At 36.3% G+C, this 13,736-nt stretch overlaps 1 protein-coding gene across 1 annotated transcript in view; it reads left to right on the forward strand.

Annotated features, from left to right (window-relative positions):
• The window catches only part of LOC120387344 (transmembrane protein 211-like), a 142,133-nt gene that overhangs the window by 121,785 nt on the left and 6,612 nt on the right, over positions 1-13,736 (forward strand). The window lies entirely within an intron of this gene.

The following is a 13,736-nucleotide window of genomic DNA, read 5'->3' on the forward strand; positions in this document are numbered from 1 at the left end:
GCTCTCTCAGTCAATAGTAAAAAGTCTCTCCCCCTTGAAGCCACTTATCTGACCATTAGTTCTCTTTGAGTTCTGCCTTCTGATCCAGCTGAGGCCAGAGGGCACCATGGAGAATCCAACTGCTTCATTCCTGAAAGCACCTTTTTGCTTTTCCTCATTCAATGGGTGCTAACATGGATGACTGTGAAACCAGTGTCCTAAGCCAAGAACTATACCCTACTGTGAATCAGACAAGAAAGCATGTGTTGCCCTCTGACCACGTCCCTTCCAGAGTCAAAATGTGTGAACTTGGCAGTAGTCATGAGCTCTTTTAGTGCAGGGTGTAAGAATAGGGCAATCTGGGCCAATTTGAAAGGAAATGGGAAATAGTAATCAATCATTTCAAAATAAATGACATGGACTTACCTCTCCCACTATTGCTAAGATTTATATATGTTATAGAAAACAAAAGGAAAGCATTAGGTATATGTAATAAATATTATAAGACGCTAACATCCCATGTCATTTTCCCAATTCTCCTTTAGTCATTGTTTAGACTAGTTATATATATATATATATTAAACTAGTCTAGTCTTTCTTTGTAATTCAAAACATGCAGCCTCCTAGCAACTTTTATTACTTTTCTCTAAACGCCTTCAAATTTTCAATAGCTTTCTGGCAATGAGGGTCTCAAAACTAAACACAATGTTCCTGGTACAGTTGTGTCAAAACTGTATAGACCATGACTATTAACCCCCCTGTTCTGTGGTGGAATGCCTCTAGATATGCGGCTCTACCACACTGTAAACTCATGTCTACTTTTCTGCTTCGATATTCCCCCTAGCTCTGTTTTGGAATAACTGCATTGAAACTTGGTGGGAGGGGAAAACCCAGGGAACAGCAGCATTAAGGTAGGTTCTGTGACTGCATGTCCTTCACAGAGGGCATGTTGTGGGTCAGCTAATAGGAAGGGTGCTGCATTAGCCATGCTGCGGTGGAGCAGAAAAGCTTGGGAAGTTGTGTGGAAGCCCTGGGCCTTCATAGGTGTCCTGAGATCTATGTAATATCTCAGGCCATCTGGTGGTGTAGGGAGCTGAAACACCTACCAATACACAGAAGGCAAATCTACACACTGATAAGAAGGAACTGCCCCAAATTCCTGCAGTTTCCTGCTCCTTACATTTTTATCAGATAAAGTAGAGTCTGGCCCTTTCATATTGTCTCATAATAGGCTAATTTTATTTCTTTGTTTTAAAATTAATTATAATGCAAGGCTTTAAAAATAAAGAAATAAAACAAATCTGCTTGGATCTCAACATAATGTATAGACTCCAAAATGACAAAATGATAGATGAATACAATTTTAAGGGAACTGATTTTATTATTTATTTTGCTATCTAAGACCTGAGCTTAGAAATCGGTCTTCCTGACCTCTCAATCTTTTAGGGCTCTGCACTTCTTGCACTGCTTCACATGTTAGCAATGTCATCAACTCCCCCAGGAGAAACTCAGAACTCAGGAATCAGCAGAAAAAAAGTGGGACAGATTTTCAAATGCTATATTTAAAAATGTATTTACTGGAAATTTAAGCCTGCACACATTTTCTCCATGATGTGGAGTCTTGAGTGTTTTTTTAAAAATCCATTTATATTTTAAATAAGCATTTCAGTTCACCTTCAAGAAAGAAAGTCTATAGAAAACAAATAAATTTCAGTGTCAGAAGATCCATAGCAGCTCTATTCCCTGTATTAATAAAACAAAGGAAATAATACAGATGTCCTTGAGAGCAACTGGTTCTTGCAGAGATAAGATGGTGATTAATAGAAAATTTGTTCTTGCCAGAGGTGGCTATCAAGTGAAAATAAATAAATGGTAAGGTTCCACTCTTGTAGTCTACCTGCAATAAATATTACTAATCTGGTAATAGGAAACAGTATAATGCTGGCCATTTGAAGGTTAAGATGCCAAAAACATCCTTGCCCTTTAAGGTTATTCTGTTGATCATGTCATTTGCTATTGTGCCATGAAAAATAAATGTCCTGGCAACTCATTTAATTTGATTCCAGAATCATTTGCAAAATATAACATTCTTGGTTATAGAGTTACTGCATCATGTCAAAATTAGTAGGAAAGCCTAATCTCCGGAAATGGAATAGCTTCTCTGAAGCTGGATTTTAAAACTGATGGAGTGTTGTATGTCTGAGAACGAAACAAGTAAAGAATGTTAGGTGCCCCTCTGAGAGCAATGCGAAGATATCTGTTTAGCTGCAAGAAATGGTATTTGCGTTTCAGCAGGTGACACATTTTCCTATAGTCAATACTGAACCAATGCCCCACCACAATGCACAAGGCCCCGAATCCTGCTGGAAAGTGCTGTTCTTTAGATGAAACACAATACCAATGTCCAAATTACTTTGGTCTTTACAAGTCTTAGGGCAAAATTGTTAAATATGATTTTCTGGTTAAATTCCATCTTGGGAATTAACATTCTCCCTACCTAAAATTACCCCTGTAATTTCATCTGGAGACCTTTTTTTCTTCACATCCTCTTCTAACCTGTTGAGTGATATTACTGTGTACTATTAAATAACTGCAGTATTTCATCCCAGAGCTACGTATACCATTTAAGTGGTGGGTGAAATATTGCCAGTATTCTGGAGAGGTAATTGCCTACCCATAGGTAATGTTGCAAACACCTTTCATTGTAAAGACTTATATTAGCCCTCCAGTCGTACCACACATAACTTGGACTTGAAAGTTAGCAGTTGTCCTCTGAAGGCAAAGGAGAATTGAAATCAACAAACTATTTTTGAGTTACAAATCAGTAAAAATAGTATTTTGCTTTAATTTTGTTACTTTTGCCTGTTTCCTTTTCTTCCAATAGCTCAAGAATGGCTTGCTATTACTGCTATAAACTTTCCATATATATAAATCTCCTTGAAAACTCATTTGCCAGTACTTGAGGAAAATAGATTATAAATAAGCAAAGCTGTTAATTATGTATGTTGTGGATAGTCTGGGGTCAAACGCTGCACCCACTGATTTCGTCTGCACCCTTCTGTGTGCTGGGGAAATTATGGGAAACAGATCAGCTCCAACAAAGTGGGCTGTCATTACTGTTTGATAGCTGTTTGGTGACCTTACAGTATGCAAAATGTACTGGCGCTTCCAGTTTAATGTCTAGTGGACATATGGCCATATCACTAAAACCTATCACAATTGGAACTAATTGACAGCCTGGTTAGCTATTTCAACAGAGCTGCTAAAGACTGAATGCATGACAGAAACTAAATATCCCTCTACATGTAGCTTCTTTTGGTCAGGGTTGAGGCATGTTGGAGAGGTAGTGTAGAGGCAAATTACACCATTGCTCCCAGTGCCTGAATCTGTCCTGTTAATAGAGAACTTTAGTCTCCAAAGCAGTTAATCTACTATCTTCATCAGCACTAAGTCCACTTAAAAATGAGGTGAAGTGTAACCTTCTCTGTGCAGCTTTTTTGTTTAATATTTGCATGGAGTTAGCTTCATGGAAGAGATGGTTTTCAAATTTGTCTGTACTGCAGATCTATATATATAAACACACACAAAGTTATGTCCTTATCCTTAAAGTTTAATTATGGGTTTTATATTTCACAGTAAAAATATATTAGCTAAGTTAGTCCATCAAGAAATATAAATGATCATTTGTAAGCTACACCACTTGAAGAACTGTATCATAGTGTAATGAAAGTATTGGAGGGATATATTAACCTGGTGAAGTTACTCATTAAATCCTTCAAATGTATTAATGAAGAGGAAAGGAATGACCCTTTTAGAATGATTGACGAGAGGAACTCATGTCAGAACCCATCTTTTTATTCTCTTTTACTATGCATTGAAGTAATAATCCTGTGTTGGTGAGTTGTGACACAAATGACTGAAAAAAACATGATTTTATTGCAGAAGCCCAGCAGCTAAACCAGGAGGATGGGAAGAATAATATCTTTTAAAACACAAATAATATGGCAAATTGCAACAATGGCAAGGACAATTATGAACAGTGAACTGTCTGTCTATCTATCTAGTTACTGATCTGACCCTATTCCTATAGAATCTGACCATATGTTTAAATAAGATACATTCTTGGTCTAAAAACCATTATATAAAATTAAGATGAGGAACACGGAGAATGAGGGGTAACAATTTTTTGGGAGACATGAGTTCAAATTCTTGGTTTAGGTCAAAAGTGTGTTTTGTGATTTCATCCTGATTTGTGCACTTAAGAAAATAACCACATAAATCAACATAATTCAGTTGATTAGCAACCCCTGATCAACAAAAGACTTATGTCTGGAATAGCAAGGAGTGGAGTAGGAATCAAATGCATTGACTAAGGTATGGTGGGCCCCTGGCCTGGACTAGCAAGCTATCGTGCAGAGCAGTATTCAAATGCATTGACAGAGCTGTGAAAGCTCCAGGACTAGAGTGTTACCAACCAGGATTCAGGTGCATTGCCAGAAGCCTGCACAGTGCTGAGCACTAAATGAACTTACAAAAAAAAAGGGAGCCAGGTTTTCTTAATTTGCAGAATAGCAGTGTTAGAAGTCTTCCATATTGTCAGATAATATTGTTAGAGTTTTAGAGGAACATAATCTCTATATCTGTAACTGACTTTGGTAGCATGTAGTCCACCATCTGGGTTAGACTTTGTACCACCTGGGCCATAAAAAGAAGGAACAGACAATTATTTCCAACATTACTTGCAGAGTTGCTGATTTATGATGTGTCAGAATCAGAAGCGTGAAATGAGGACTGTTACAGAACTGTTCTTTATGATCAAGTGGCAGTATGTGTACTTCTCCTGAATGATGACATTTACAGGACTAGGACATTTGATAAATAGAAACCTCTGACTCTGACCCTGTCAAAGATTTTTTATTAGCAGATATGAAAACATGCAATTTGTTTCTTCCTAGTAATTCCTGTGCTCTGGGGAAAATGAACCTAGTCGTTTTTAGACTTAAGTCAGTTAGGAGCAGGTTGTATGATATCTTTTTGTTTTAGGCATATATTTTTTCTGATATCATTCCAAGTAAAATGTATTCTGTCAGGGAGTCTAATCACCTTAGGCCATTTATGTAAAATACATGCCTCAGAAAGACATAATGAATACAGTATCCCTGAGGCATGGCGATTGTTGGGATGTGAAACACTCCTGTAACAAAGTGAGACATTGACATCATTCTTGGGTACTAAGCTTCCCTTATACTATTGACTCCCTGCCAGATAATGTGTGTTTCAGGGATATAAGAGAGACAAAAAATATGGAATGTGCAAAGTCAAAATAAATCCACAGTACTATTTTTTTACAATAAGGTTACCTCTGATGTAAGGGTGGTAGTTTGTGACTACCAGCTTAGTTATAAATCTATTTTCATGGATGTCTGCTCTGTTTAATTTGTGAGTGTCAGGAGACATTAAATATCTTGATTTAAACAGACCTTGTTAGGGAGGAAATATGTCACATCAAAGCATAGGAAACCTTACTCTAGGGTGACCAGATAGCAAGTGTGAAAAATCAGGACAGAGGGTGGAGGGTAATAGGAGCCTATATAAGACAAAGCCCCAAATATCGGGACTGTCCATATAAAATCAGGACATTTGGTCACCCTAGCTTACTCCCATGTTCTATGACCTTTGAACCCCAAGTTCTGTCCCAAATAGCTACTTAGGAACTTCAATTTGACAACTAGAGTAAGATCCAGATATCAGAATTTTTGGGCAAGGTGTGAAATACTGTAAATTGAGCAGAATTTGCATATACTATCTTAGTTGGCTCCTTTGGAGTAATACTGAACTACAATTTAAATAGTTTCCTGCTTCACTCAGATCCAACGGCATAAGCGGTACTTCTTTTTTTTATTCTTACCCAGAGGGCCGTCTCCTTTGTTGAAAGTGCTGGAATATATACATCAAGAAGAACATACTACTGTGAGTTCAGTATGATTTTATCTATTGCCATTTGGATTGGAGCTTGGAATCTAAAGGAAATAAAGTCAGAGTTTGTCATACCCAGTGTTCTTGAAAATCAACAAAGAAGGTGGAATTTTCAAAATTACCTAACTGGTTCAGGAATTCAAGTCCCATTGAAAGTCATTGGGACTTGTGCTCCTAAATAATTTAAACTCACTTGGAAAATCCCACCTACAAATGATAAAGCCCACTTCAAACCTCTTAATAGTAATTTTATACCAGTATATTTGTCTCTAATTATATTTACATACACTAAGATGGAATTGTTTTGGAGTGAAAAAGCAAGTATTACCCAATATCATATTGATAACTGAGGCTGTTGTGATCTAAAGTCAGATCTCTACATGAGTTTTCTTTTACAGGGTTTTTTTATCAAGTTGTCCCAAACAGAAGCTTTTCTTAGTGGCAATTAGTTAACTTACAGCTGATCAATACTCAAATGGTTAGAATATTTTGGTTCTATAGTGTAATGAGTTTAGAAAACTGACGTGGCACAATGTGACAATAAGTAAGTATCCCAAAAAATTCAATCAAGGTATTCCTGTAATAACTTTTTCCACAGAGTATATTGTGCAGTGTCAATAAAGCAAAGGGAAAATGGAGAAAAATTAGGCTCATAATAGTAAACAATAGAAAAAATCTATTGGATTATAACATTAAATCCCATTCAACATCATGATGATATAGTTTTCTGATAGGATATGTATCAAATAGTAAACTGAAACCACATTTTTTCTTAGCCAAAAGACCAAGAAGAAGAAATATAAATTTAATTTGCAGGCATTGACTCTCTCTCACATTCTGAGTTGGAAAAACACGATGGATATTGGGATAAATTTGAAGAGAGATGCATAAGAATTTAGAATCTTTATTTTCAATTGTATAAATGGGAACTGAGTAGCTAACCAATATGCACTGGTGTTTAAATGTACCTTATTTATATGTAACTAAAATATTAAAAATAGAATGTGTATTTCTATTAGAAGTTCCATTCTAATTTTAATCAAAATGACAAAACAACAGATCTGAGAACACAAACACCCACACACAGTCTGTACATACAGTATTATATACACTACTTAAAGGAAGCACAAACAAAAATGTCCCATTATTATAATGGAATGTATTCATGATCAATTTACTGTTTGGAAGGCAATATACTGTATATTGTTTATATAATATGTTCTAAAAGGTCAAATAGAACATGCATAATAATTTGAAGAAATAATACACACACAAAAAAGAAAGTTGTAAAGGTTAAAACAAATTGAAGTGCCTCTAATTTACTAGACTTCTGTAACTCTCTGAATCTTCCAAAGATTCAGATGGTGATTCAGTTTGCAATTCTGAGACAAATTTGCTTTTGTATATCCCTTTATAGTCTGCTAAATAGGCTGTCTGCCTTGTAACCTTGTTGGTGATAAAATGCACTCACTCAAAGTAGACCACACAATGCTAGATAATTTCACCCTTTTTGAGCGTATGACATGCAACTCAATATCTATATGATTAGAGTTATAGATAACCAGATTATACTTATAAATCTTCTGCATTGTTACCTACTCAGTTTGCTAAAATAGTGTAGTTTCATCGTTTGTTTTCATGTAGTGAAATGTAACCTCAGAGGTTACTGGGAATCCACTGGCTTTTGTAGCATTTCCTAAAGTTTTAGCTAACAGAGCAGCTGCTCAACCCAGTTAGTTTCATGTTACCTGTTTGAGATTATTTGGTTTCCAATACAGTTATATTAATACTCTATCTACTTCCATTTGAAGTGTGGACAAGCTTCTGCCATCCTTACTCATATTAAGTAATATTTTACTCCACAAAAAGTTCCATTGAAATCTGTGGGACTATGTGCAGAGTAATGGCTTGTCTATATGAGAAAGATGCATTAGTACAACTTTAATCAGCTTTTAAACAGGTATCGTTAAATTGGTGCAAAAAGCTCCTATTTCATTATATGAGTGGCTTATTTTGATTTAGTTAAACCTGTTCCTGATCCACTTCAGCTAAACCAAAGTAAGATGAAATACTGGAATAAGATTTGCACAACCTTTTGTACAAATTGAACTTATATCAGCTTCAATTCACACCTTAAAAATACTGGGGCAACTTTCTCATGTTAGCAAGCCCTATACAACTCAACATGAGTAAGGCAGAATCTGGCTCTCAGGGTCTGAAAAGGTTTCAGTAAATAATAAACGTTTGCTTAATATTTAACTTTCAAGTAAAATCTTTGTTGGAAGGTTTAGTTTGACAAATGCAGGGATTCTAGAAATGTAATGACAGTATTTTTTATTCGGTAGTTAATTTGTTGTCAGCATTTCCATTATAAAGTATCGGTTTTGAGTGGTTTATAACACATGTTTTTAAAGGGTAAATAATTGTATTTGTGTACTGTGTTATAAATTACAATAAATGAATTAAACTAATCCGGCGGTGTAACTTAATACAAAATCTCAGCCTGCTTTTTTCTTTTACCAAATTTGTTTTAAATTGTTTTGGTTGTGTATAAGTAATAGAAATGTAAAAGAAAGAAGGAGAAAGAGAATGAGAAGAAACCAAAAGCAACTCACTAGTCTATGTGTGTTACATGTTCCCCTCTGTGCCCAGTCCATAGAACGAGTTTGTTACAGCTCCCAGCTCATGCTTTTAGCTCTAGAAGTCCCTGGTACCAGCAGATGTTTATTTAATTCCATATGGCTTGGTTTTACAGAACTAAATTTAACATTGGACCAAGACTTTCCTATTCAAATTTAAGACAGCCAAAATATTAAAGGATAAAGGAGGAGAATGAACATCTTCAATATTTTCTGTTATGTATTCGGTAAAATAGCGATGTGCACCTTTGTGTTTCTTGGATTGATCTATACATTAAAATGATCTGCTTCTAAATATGGGCAGATTGTCTAGCCAGGAGTATGGTTGTAGATGGTTCCTTCTCCACGGACATCCACTTCCTGTGTATGTGAGGAGGGGCTGGGTTTGTCCCTTGTCTCACAGGGACTGTCCCCTACTTGAACCTACCAAGTCCTAAAATGGGTCTGGGAAGAGGATGGGCCAAGGCCTTCAGAGAGTTCATAGATTCATAGGTGTTGTGGCCAGAAGGGACCAATATGACTGTCTAGTCTAACCTCCTGCATAGCACAGGCTGAAGAACTTCACCCAATAATGTCTGCATCAAGCCCATAACTTCTGTTTGAGCTACAGTGTGTCTTTTAGAATGATACCCAGTCTTGATTTAAATACTTCATGTCATGGAGAATCCAGTGCTTCCCAATGCAGGAAGTTGCATTGATCCTCTGCAACCTGTCTTTTATTGGGGAAACTATCCTTCAAGAGGGCCTCCAGGGCTTAGGAGTTACCAGAGACAGGGCAAAGGGCTGTAGATTCTCAGACAAAACCACTGGTCATTCCAGGGGGTGGGGGGAAAATGTGTGATTGAGGGCACAATTCAGGGGAGAGTGAGGGCACAAAATTCTTCACTCCAAGTGAAAAGATCCAAGGAAAATTCTGTACCTTCCCAGGGGCAATTCTGCAGGAGGGGTAGATTTGGGCATTGGCAATCAGTGGATAGCCCACACTTTCTTTAGAGCTGTTATATTTAATAGCCCATTGAACACCTATATATTTTTTAATATCAATAAATATTTACTTATAGAATGATTAATGATTTATCAGATCAACACTCCAACTTTAAAAAAAGACCCTAAGCAGTAATAGAGTGCAATGTTTCTTAAGATCAAAATACATATTATAAAATTTATAGGTACACGTGAGCCAATCAAGACTCCACTGTTTCAATGTTATGACTGCTCTGACTCGTAATTCAATAGCATGCAACTGTTACTGAGAAACCTTGTATTACCTGATGCAGCTTTCACTTATGGGAGCTAAGTGAAATGGGTGGGGGGAACCCGGTTGCAATTGCCTATTTTCACAACTGAATATACCTCTTCTTCTCTAACCATCTGAGGACTGCTGCTTGACTAGTTCTTATACCGTTCTACTGTCACTCTAGACTTCTTTCATGTTCAGTGCAGCATTGAGACATTTTTATCAGATTTTGAGTCATTCAAGCCTATCAGACAAATGTACCATAAATACAGATTCATGTTACATCTTTTTCTCTCCTTCTTCCTTTTAACCCTGTAATAATGAAGCACAAACATCTGTGTTAAACCAGCATTAAGGGATATTTCTATCACTCTGTTCATGCATTGAAGCTCCAATCCAGCAAAGTACTTAAGCACATGAGAAATTCCATTGAACTCAGTATGACTACTCAGGTGCTTAAGTTAAAGTTAAACACATGCTCAAGTGATTTGCTGGATTAGGATGTTAGTTTCTCCATTGCAATACACTGCAAACAGGGAAACATTACATATTTTGGGTTATATCCTGCACTCCTTATTGGGGCAAAATTCCCATTGAGATAAAAAGTATATAGCATCAATCACTATGTCTGCTGTGGTAACTAAGCTTTAGTCAGACGCTCAACAGTTATTTTAACAGAGATTTGGAGACATTATATAAAAAAGCTAACAAAGGAAATGTGCTAACAAAGAGTGTTGACAAGCTATATAGCTTTCTTTGTAATCACATTTATATTATAGCTGCTAAATTCTACCTTGTGAGTAACACTATCTAGTTGAGCTGGAAAAGAAATGGCATAATCTTCCGTTTATTTGGCAACAACCCAAGACTGGTACAAATTCTCAGAATTACTACAGGCTAACTGAAATTAAGCCTATGAAATAATTCTTTAAAAAAAAAGAGAATAGCTAAATTGTAAAATGATAAAAGTGGCTATATCATTTTTACTAGTTCCAGCTCTTTATTCAGCAACAAAAGATAGCTACATTTTGATACCACATATGTAGGCATTATTTCTCCATTCCCTGCTCTTTAGTCAACCTCCCTTTGATTAAATAATTGGTGGGGTGGCTTACAAGAGCTTGTATTATGGGTACCTGACCTGCACCTGCTTGTAGCTCTGTGCAGAACAACTGCCTCCAATATTGATCCTTGATTTTCACAGCCCTCAAAAGTTTATTTTCCATGATATCATGGAAATTTTTTTGGTTTTGTTTGTTTCATTTTTAGAATTTCACTTTCTGGTTTTGTTCATTTTTGTTTGAAATGTTGTCTGGTAATTTTCAGTTCTTTTCAGGCTGTTTATATCAAAAAACGTATACACAAAAAGGTACTTATTCCTTTCTGTAGGAGCCAGAGGAAGTCAACAATTTGCTTATAGCAGTACAGGGCACAGAAATTCAATCTTGTTTCTGTTATTACACTCAGGTGCCAATGGTATTTCTTTTCCTAATCATAACAATTCTATTTAGTTCTTACTTAGCACTTTTCATCTGTAGATCTCAAAGCATTGGAGATTGAGTATGATTGTCCCCATTTTACGCAAGGAAAACTGAATCACAGAGATATGTGACTTCTCAAAAGTCACACAGTAGGTCAATGGAAGAACCAGGAATAGAACCTATCTACTGACACACAATGCAATGTCCTATTCATTGGGCCATGCTGCTGTAGGAGGAGATGGTGGGAGAGAACATTTCCATAAGGTTCTCTTTGTGGAGTTTAATTCCTCTGGAAATGGAGGGAAGGGGTTCCCCCATAGAACAAGCTATGAAGCCCACTTATAAAACCTGTAGGATCCCAGGGGATCAGTGGACAGCCAGTGTCATGTACAAAGAGAGGCAACACCTCTGCACTGGCTTTCAGATTCCTGGCGACCTCCCCTCACCCTTGGCCCCGTAGCACCATCTATAGTTATTGGTATAAATTATCTTTGTCAGCATGGTGGCAGAAGAAATAGTAAACTTTAACTAGTGGAAATTTGTAACTGTGTAAGAGAAAATATGCGCTGTTTGATTGATTGATTGATTGATTTTAGAAAAGACAACCAGTTTCTCATAAAATAGTAATTTTTTTAACTGTTTGAAAAAGATTTAGAGTTTACATTAAAAGTAGATTTTTGTATATGTATTCTGTGAGAAAGGATTCCAAAGAATGGATCACTTTTTAAATGGATATCTTCTGTGTGTGTGTATTATATATACATACACACACAGAAGATATCCATTTAAAAACTGGCCCCTTCTTTGTGTGTGTGGATGTGTATATATATATATATATATCCTGTATGCTCTGTCATTTTACTAAAGCTTGCTATTTAGTTCTGCAAGACAATTCATTTTCAAGGATCCACATTTTGCATGCTTTTAATGGCAAATATATAATAAAGATGTTATAGCAGATGGTTTAGAAATATCCATTTGCTTGTGAGGGTACAAGATACAGGAGTTTTTTATTTTGCATATTAGCCTTTTTTTTTAAATCAGACAAAGAAAAGTGTAACTACAAAGGAAACCTACCCTGGTCAAATCCATTGGTTTGCTAATCACCTGAATTTTCACTCTTACATCTTACATGTGAACTTTTCAGCCATGCACAAGAGAAAGCCAGGCCCTGTACTAAGACTTCTACTACTTAATTCTGGCTGTCACAACTCAACCATGTCTGTTTCTTGTCTTTAATGTCTTTGCTACAGTCACAAAAAGGGAGAGGAGAGGGAATTCAGTAAGTGTCAGTTATTTACATGGTAGCAAAGCATTAGATGTGATCCTTCATGAGATTCCTCAGGAAAAGTTTAAAAAGACCTGTTGTACTGAGAAGAGGTATCAAATAAAAAAGGAAAACAAAGATAATGCAGAGGGCTGGAAGAATGTATGGTCAACAGAGGTGCCTCATCTGGATTCCCCTTGTTAATAAGGTAGGGGGATGCTGACAGGGCATTCTCTCTGAGGGCTCTGAGACTGGGACTCTGGAATTTGTTTTCCCCCATTCCTGTAAGAAATACCCTGAATTTGGTGATCTTCCAAGTATGTTACAAAAGATATCTGCTTGATAGGGTTTTTGGAGACTGCAAAAGATATGCTTCCCAGAACAATGAGGAGGTAAAGGGGTAGAAACAAGATTTGGGGAGGAGGGGTAGTTGGCTGGCTAAATTCCTGTTTGAATGATTATTTTAATACTGCTGGGATTTTTGTTGTACTGCTAATTACATGTTAGGGTGCCTAGTGCCTTGTATAGGAGTCCATTATTTACACCTAAATAAATAAAAATAAATAAAAAGTTTAAGGGAAAAGTTTAAGGGAAGTTAGAGTGACTGGAGCTTTGTAGAAATCTGAGAGCAAATAAGTTATTTGAAGTTGACTAAGAGTGTATTATTATGAGAGTTAATGACCTTAAGAAGAGCAAAAATAGATTAGATATGAGGGAAAACTTAATGATGAGAGCAATTAAAAATACAACAGCCTGCTTAGTTAGATTAGACACTGTAAATGAAAATGTTCCAAAAAGAGATTAGCTAAAACACTTGGGGAATAGTGAAGGTGATAATCTGTAATAAGCAGTAGGAGAATGGATTTCCAGGCCTACTGTAAGTATCCCTTCCAGCACCAATTTTGATGATTGTAGGAGTCTCTCTACAATCTTCCAACTAATCCAACTTAGTCACAAGCATCAAGAGTATAATATACTCCTACAGTACCCAAATTAAAATTCTAGGACAAACTAATCTCTTTACAGTGGGCACTTTCAGGAAAATGATTTATGAATTCAGACTATTTTATTCTTAGCTTTCTGTGTTTTATTTGTAACAAGTAAATCATTTTAATTTGAAATCAATAAAAGACTGATAACACCATAAAGTGCTGTTT

This window comes from Mauremys reevesii, linkage group 20 (genome assembly GCF_016161935.1).
Source record: "Mauremys reevesii isolate NIE-2019 linkage group 20, ASM1616193v1, whole genome shotgun sequence".
In the NCBI taxonomy this organism is placed as follows: Eukaryota; Metazoa; Chordata; order Testudines; family Geoemydidae; genus Mauremys; species Mauremys reevesii.